The sequence below is a fragment of the Schistocerca cancellata genome, chromosome 1 (assembly GCF_023864275.1).
Source record: "Schistocerca cancellata isolate TAMUIC-IGC-003103 chromosome 1, iqSchCanc2.1, whole genome shotgun sequence".
Classification (NCBI taxonomy): domain Eukaryota; kingdom Metazoa; phylum Arthropoda; class Insecta; order Orthoptera; family Acrididae; genus Schistocerca; species Schistocerca cancellata.
The window spans coordinates 1,004,797,235-1,004,804,553 of NC_064626.1; positions in this window are offsets into that span (position 1 = coordinate 1,004,797,235).

The following is a 7,319-nucleotide window of genomic DNA, read 5'->3' on the forward strand; positions in this document are numbered from 1 at the left end:
TCCTGAAGGGGACCCATATACTGTTACAATTATAAAAGAGGCCTCCTCCAGTGTAAGTTGACAGGCACATGCTTCTTTATGTTGCTCTAGACAAAACGTTTTTGTATCTAAGCTTTTTAAACAGTGATTACTTTTGACATATATGACAACTCCTCCTCTCAACTTATTCTCTCTCCAGTCATATGTGCAGCTAGTTTGTAACCACTGATATTTACCTTTTCCATATGAGACACATTGTGATGCTCAGACAGGCATAATATATCTATTATATAATCAGATTCAATGTCATCTAAACAAACCAGGAGCTCATCTACTTTATTCTCCAATCGTGGAATATTTTAGTGAAAAATGGTAACATTATTTTTTACTTTACTTTTGTGGGAATCTACTTTTTTCTTTAATCCACCAATATTTTTGGTTAAATGTGGTAACATTATTATTTACTTTGCTGTTGTGAGAATCTTGTGAGTTTTGGACCTGTTTAGCACCTGCCTGCCTGAACTTCTCATTGGACACTGATATCAGGCTAAAGAAAGAGGTACATCCATGAGTACTAGTGTCCCCCCCTATAGATTTCGCTAACAACCCTACCAGTTTACCCTTCCTTTTTCTACTGAGGTGTAGGCCATGCCTTATGAAATTCCCACTATCAATAGCCTCGACAGGAACCAATCCAATGTCTGACAGAGTGGCTGCCCTACGCAATTGATCCAACTCCATATTTACCCTCCTGACGGAGCGGTTCAATTGGGGCTGATCACGCCGCATGAAAGCAGGCACCAGCCCAACATTGGTATGGGTCATTGCAGAGGCTACTTTCTCAAGGTCACACTCAATACTGTAGCCCTGATCCCTATCAATACTGTTCCCCACTACACCCACTATCATCACATGATCCTGCTTTGAGAAACCTTTGCCAAAGGAACCTATATCCTCTACCACCTGGCTAAGACATGCACTTGGCTTGAAAAAGTTTGTGACCTGGTACCTGTCACCTAATTTTTCCTGCAAAATCTGGCCCACACCTCTTCCATGGCTGCTACCTAGCAACAGAACTTTCCTCTTACTTTCTACTTTTTTTGAAACAGTTGGTTTCCTACTGAGATACTGTTGCATGTTAATTACATCTACTTCTACTTCCTTACTTAACTGTGGTAGCAAGGCAAATCTATTGGTTGTGGCAATTGGGAAACTGTCAGACACTGTTCTCTTTCTGTGGCCCCTGTTCCCAGATACCAGTTCACGCCACTGTTTACCCTCCTCCCCCTTAACCTCTTCAGTTCCTCCCTCGCTCTGTCCAAATCAGCCTGAAGGCTGGCTCTGAGCACTATGGGACTTAACATCTATGGTCATCAGTCCCCTAGAACTTAGAACTACTTAAACCTAACTAACCTAAGGACAGCACACAACACCCAGCCAACACGAGGCAGAGAAAATCCCTGACCCCACCGGGAATCGAACCCGGGAACCCGGGCGTGGGAAGCGAGAACGCTACCGCACGACCACGAGATGCGGGCCAGCCTGAAGGGCTCTAATTTTGTCCTCCTGTTCAGCTATAATCCTATCTCTTGAACAAACCCTGGAAGAGTCTCGTTTGCTTCCACAATTCCCACGCCGCTACAATTTCCCCAATGAAACCACCTGTCACAACAGCTGCACAAAACCCCTGAACTAACTTTCCTACTGCAACTCACACACTTAGTATCCATGGTAGTTTGGAAATTAGTTAAGAGATTTACTAAGTGATAACGATAACATATCAAATACAGATGTAAAAGGACAATAAATATGTTTTGGAAACTAGTATATAAGTAAACTATTAGCAAATGCAATTAAATTTGTGGTATAACGCTAAATATGCACGTTCAAAAATTAGGCCTAAACAGCCGAATGTAACCAAAACGAACTTTTCACGATTACTGGAAGAATACGCAAATAAAAGAAAAATCTTTAATGGCAAGCTTGAAGAGCACACTAATGAACGTATTTAATCAGTTAATCTATAGCAAATGCCCTTAAGATTGCGGTATAACGCTAAGTATGCACACTCGGAAAGTAAGGCAAAGCCGCGAAATGTAAACAAAACGAACTTTTCGCGATTACTGGAACAATACGCAAATAAAAGAAAAACTTTTAATGGTTGTCTGTAGGACTCACCTTCATGGCATGGTTGCCTGCTTTCTTCACACATTTGCAATACACTGAGCCTTCTGGCTGTGAGCATTCCCTGTAAAAGGGTAGACACAGAAGGCACTCTGGTCGCTGTGCCATAATGCTGTGAGTTGGTAGACAATGTTGAAACCATCATCAGTACATCTATTATCCTCCAGGTGGCATATGCTGTCACTGGATCAAAATCGACATCATCTTTCCAAGTCTTTCTGTCAGTGTATTTAAATTTCTGGAATAACTCCCATAATTTTATCATATATATTTCTTTGGAATTCATGGCGTATTCGTACTTGGTCATGATGCCATAGTGCATAATGACAGATCAGAGTGAAGTTCATGGATATTTTCTCGATACCCAAGGTCTTGATCTAAAATGTAACATGTCTTAATCATCTGATGCATATTACATAAAAACTGTCCACAGTTATGCAAAATCAGAGATTCTTAGGTAGTGCTTCATCGACCATCTGTAGAGACTAATGACATCAAGATATACAGGATATTTCTAAAGTGAATGTAAAAAATGAGAGAACTGATAGACTGGGTAATAACAAGCAACTGTCATGCAGGTATCGATGACTTAGTACAAATGCCTGTTTGATACAATATAGTGAGTGGCACCCACACACACCATGGAATCTGGTCCACCCTGCATCCATGTGTCAACAAACAGGGACACTCTTGTATTTGATACTGTGTGGAATTTAGACTCACTGTGCATAAGGGCCGGCAGAGGAAAAGCTCTCACTGCTCAATGCTTGTACTTTCAGCAGTTTCCAAATAGTCGAATTCCAGATCCAAGCACATTCAGCGCTACCTATAGGTCTCTAAGAGAGACAGGTGCACTTGAGGTGAATTGTCACTGATATCGTAATGGCGCAAGTGCATTTAAGGACTACATCGAAACCTGATGCTTTCCTTCTGTGAAACAGATGCAAAGGCTGCATGAACACTGTCATCAATGCACACTTCATACACCAGAATTTGAAGAGAAGGCAGTCTCGATAAAAACTGATGTAAGCCATTTCACAGTCTGGCGTGGTGGAATGAAGATGATTTGAACCCTTATCGCCTTCAGAAAGTTCAAGTCAAGAAGTCAAGAAGACTTTCCACCTGACAGTCACTTCTGCCAATGGTTTCTGCAGAAGTGTGGCATTCAACCTGAATTCCCACACTTTGTTAGGGATGAGGCACCCTTTCCAAAGGATTGTGTCTTCAAGAACCCCAAACAATACATGTGAGAATGGGAAAATCTGCATGGCACCTTTGTTTGTGGTCACCAAGAGTGCTTCACCATCAATGTTTGGGCTGGTTTGGTAGGTGATAATCTGATTTTTCCATATATGTTACCCTGATGACCGAAAGCAAACAGACACTTAATCTTCATGAGGGAAACACCTCGAGAGTTATTGGAACATGTCCTTCTCTACGAGTATGCAACAGCACATGTTGTAGAAACATTAAGGTGCATCTGCCCATTTTGCTCCTATGGTGCGAGATCATTTGAATAGGACATTTAATGAGACTGGACAGAGCGCAGTGGGATGGTAGCATGGCCTGAATATTCCCATGACTTGATACCCTTTTGATTTTTTCCTTGGGGACAACTGAAAACTCGTTTACGAAACGCTTATCGACAGGAATAACACGAAATATGGCACCCGCTGATGCAGTCCCTACTTTTCCAGTTGTGTTTCAAAGGTCTACGCAGATTTTCCTGTCTTGCCTCTAGTATTTTAGTAGGTTAATCGTAGTCTTCATGTCATTGTGCCCATCTCGTAAATACATAGTATGATCAACTGGCACAGGTGCATAGACATTTTCGTTTTGCAGTAGGACACACTTCAGACAGTGTTTGAACTATCTATGAATAAATGTGTCATTTCGACTGTTAAATGTGATCCCTAATTCTTAGAGTAGACCCAAATCATTATTGTACTCACTAGGTAAAATATCAAATAAAACCTCTTTCGGTAAAATGACACTTTTACAGTATCACCCGATTCTCATTTCCTTGCAATGTCCCATGTTTGGAGAGACATGCAATTTCGTTTCAAGCTCCTCCATTTGTCGATTGCTTCAGAGAGATCTCTTTTAACACATCAGCACACCTCTGCTCTCATGTGTTTGTTCCATCTCCCTTGTAAGTAATTAAGTAACAGCAAACTGCTAGAACATAAAAGTTCGAATTACCTGATAACCAGAGCGTGCAAAGCAAGGCCAAGTCCAGATTTGAAATCAGCAGATCAAAAAACTCAAGAACCAGTGGAAAAACATTGTGCTACTAAAAGTTTGAAGCAATTTGTTGCTCATTGTAACCAGCCATAAAGGACGAGAACGGAAATGGCACAGAGTTTTGCACTATTCACACTACGTCGTCCCAGCTCTAACCAAGTGGCAAATGACTTGTCAGAGGTGGAAGGCCAATCGGAAAGCGCTAAGTCTCCTGTGTGCAGGTTTATATTCGTTTTCTTCCAAAAGTTGTTTTTGACGCATTGAAGATTTATCACAAGCGAATCACCCTTGGTAGGATTTCCTATAATTAAATATCAGTTAACGATGCATCGACAGAAAAAGTCATCACTAATACCAACATAAACAAAAAAAGTTGTAGCTTATTCTCAACATTCAGTGTGGCCTTGTGGTAAAAGCCGTCACGTTGGCATGTGAGTAATCACAGGTTCGCCTCTTGTAGTATGCCGTTTTTTTCTCTATCTTTTTAACGGATTCTGAGACCAGCAAGGATATCTGTATTCTTATGTGTTAGAAATATTTGACGGTTTTTTTCGATTCTATCGCTATTTCTGTGGATATGGTTTGGACGGAATCTATTGCTACAGTTTAAACTGCTGTGATTGAACAAGCAGCAATGACAGTTAGAGAGGACACTGCCTAAAAGCGGACTCACATTTCGTTTTTATTTAACAATTAGAAAAGAGCAAAAGAATCATGTTTTAAAAGCATGTAATATTTACTTTATAATGTTATGCACCATTTACATTTTAGTAGCAGGAAATAAACGAAAAGTTAGTATAAAAAACATTTTTGTAAACTTTGCGGTTAGCTAGTTCCAAAAATAGCTGCCAAAATCGGATCCCAAGTACAAATAATCTGAATAGCGCCATACAACATTAGAAGATATATTATATTGGAGAAAATATAATCTAATTGCAAAGTAAGTATCACATCTACTAGAAAATTATAGAATTGTCATGTGTTTTCTTTGCCAAACCAAAGAGCCCTTCTATGCGATATTCCTGTAAATCTTCTTTCTGACAGTTTGGTTTTTTGTCATTTAAGAACTACCCACTTCTTCCCAGGGGTGTTCAGCGTTCTTTCTCTCTGCCAGTTCTATAGCCACCCTTCACAACTTATTGTGAGTAAGGGGGAAGAATGTAGCTTCTATAGTAAGACAGTTCTCGACTAAACCAGCTGTTTTTCAAGATCTTGACCCAAAAGAGTAGGTCTGGCTCCTTTTGTTTCTTCTGCTTCCTCAGGTGTACTGTACTTCTTGTTGGACACCCTCATAATAGTTGTTTTTGGAAATAAACTGCCTACTGGCCTTCTTTCATCTCACCGGTTTTTGAACTACATCAATAGTTTTAGTAATTTTAGACAGAATCCGCTTTCTTTGACCAACACTTCCTATTATCCTCTTGGAATCGGCAAGAAAATAACGACGTCTACTAGTACAGGAAGACTTTGAATGTAAGAAAGTAAGGGATTCAGTTTAAATAACTTTAGGAGGTCCAGTTTATATGGCTAAAGCCTACATTTGGTAACAGAATAATTTTGTATCCAAACATCTAAATCAAAATGTAAAAAGGTTTGATACAACAAATGAATCGAAGTGCAATAGATACGGTGTGTGGGGATACTGTATCAAATAGTACGATGAAATATACCAATTTTTCATAGAGGCCCTAGTGCTATGCGTTTATGCTCCGTGTAAAATAACAGCACTTCATATAATACATTTGATGTCAATTTGATAGCATTCATGATATAGTGCTTGTTTCTACCACTGCACTGTAAAAGTTCACCAAATATTTATGGTAGAAACTATTCTACAAGCTTCAGATTTCACATCAAACACGCATAGGTTATCTAATTTCAATGTATAAAACAGCAATACGAAAAAGGCACTAATATTCACAAACAAGTACAATTATCGCAAATAAATATAATTTTTGCAGGAAAAATTTTTCACACATTAGTAGGCAAATTTTCAAAGAAGTGGCAGTAGTTTAGGTATTCAACAGAAATCAGCTGTTTCCAATCTGGAAAATTAACTCAGTTTGCATGCACATTGTTAAAACATAGCGCTTTCCCATTGGCCTTCCAGTTCTGACTTTTCATTAGTCGCTTGGTTAGAGCTGGGACCGACTTGGTGGGGATAGTGCAAAACCCTGTCCATGCAACGGTACCATCTCTGAGTCTATAATAAGTTGCAGTTATAGCAAAGCATCCCATGTTAAACTGGTTGCATGTAATGAGCTGTTTTGAGAGAGTGTGCACAGAAATTTTCAAACATGGGCCAATAGCATGAGACTAGTTTTTAAATAAAGACGGAGTAGTCTCCCAGTGTCTTGCATTTAAATGAACACCACAATTTGCATACTCTTTGCTTCCACCAGTCACTTTTCTTTTGAACACTTCACTTGTCAACAGCTGTTCAGATAATGAAATGGATGTGTCAGTTATGCACTCATGTGGAAACACAAATTGCTTATTAATCGAATTAAACTGTTCACACTTGAGGGAATACATTCTAGTTGTTTTTAAATAATCATGTTTTTAAGTATGAAAATAATTCTCCTACATAATATGGCAGTAAGCTGAAGGAATATATAAACCTAAATTCTTGTTGCAGTGATATTCCACTGTACTATATTTAGTACTACTTCTAAAATTTCCACGTTTCTCACAATCAGAGCAACATGGTGTGTGTTAATTCCACTTGTTCATATAGGTTTATAATTGTACAATGAGCATTATAATTTATCAATTTGTGAAACACAACAGGCGCCATAAAATTGTGACTGTAATTTAAAGGACAACTAGCATGTGAAGTTTCTTGAAAACTTCCTGTAAAATGAAAATGATCTGTGTACTTTCATCAGTTAGCTTGAAGATTTCCTTGACTG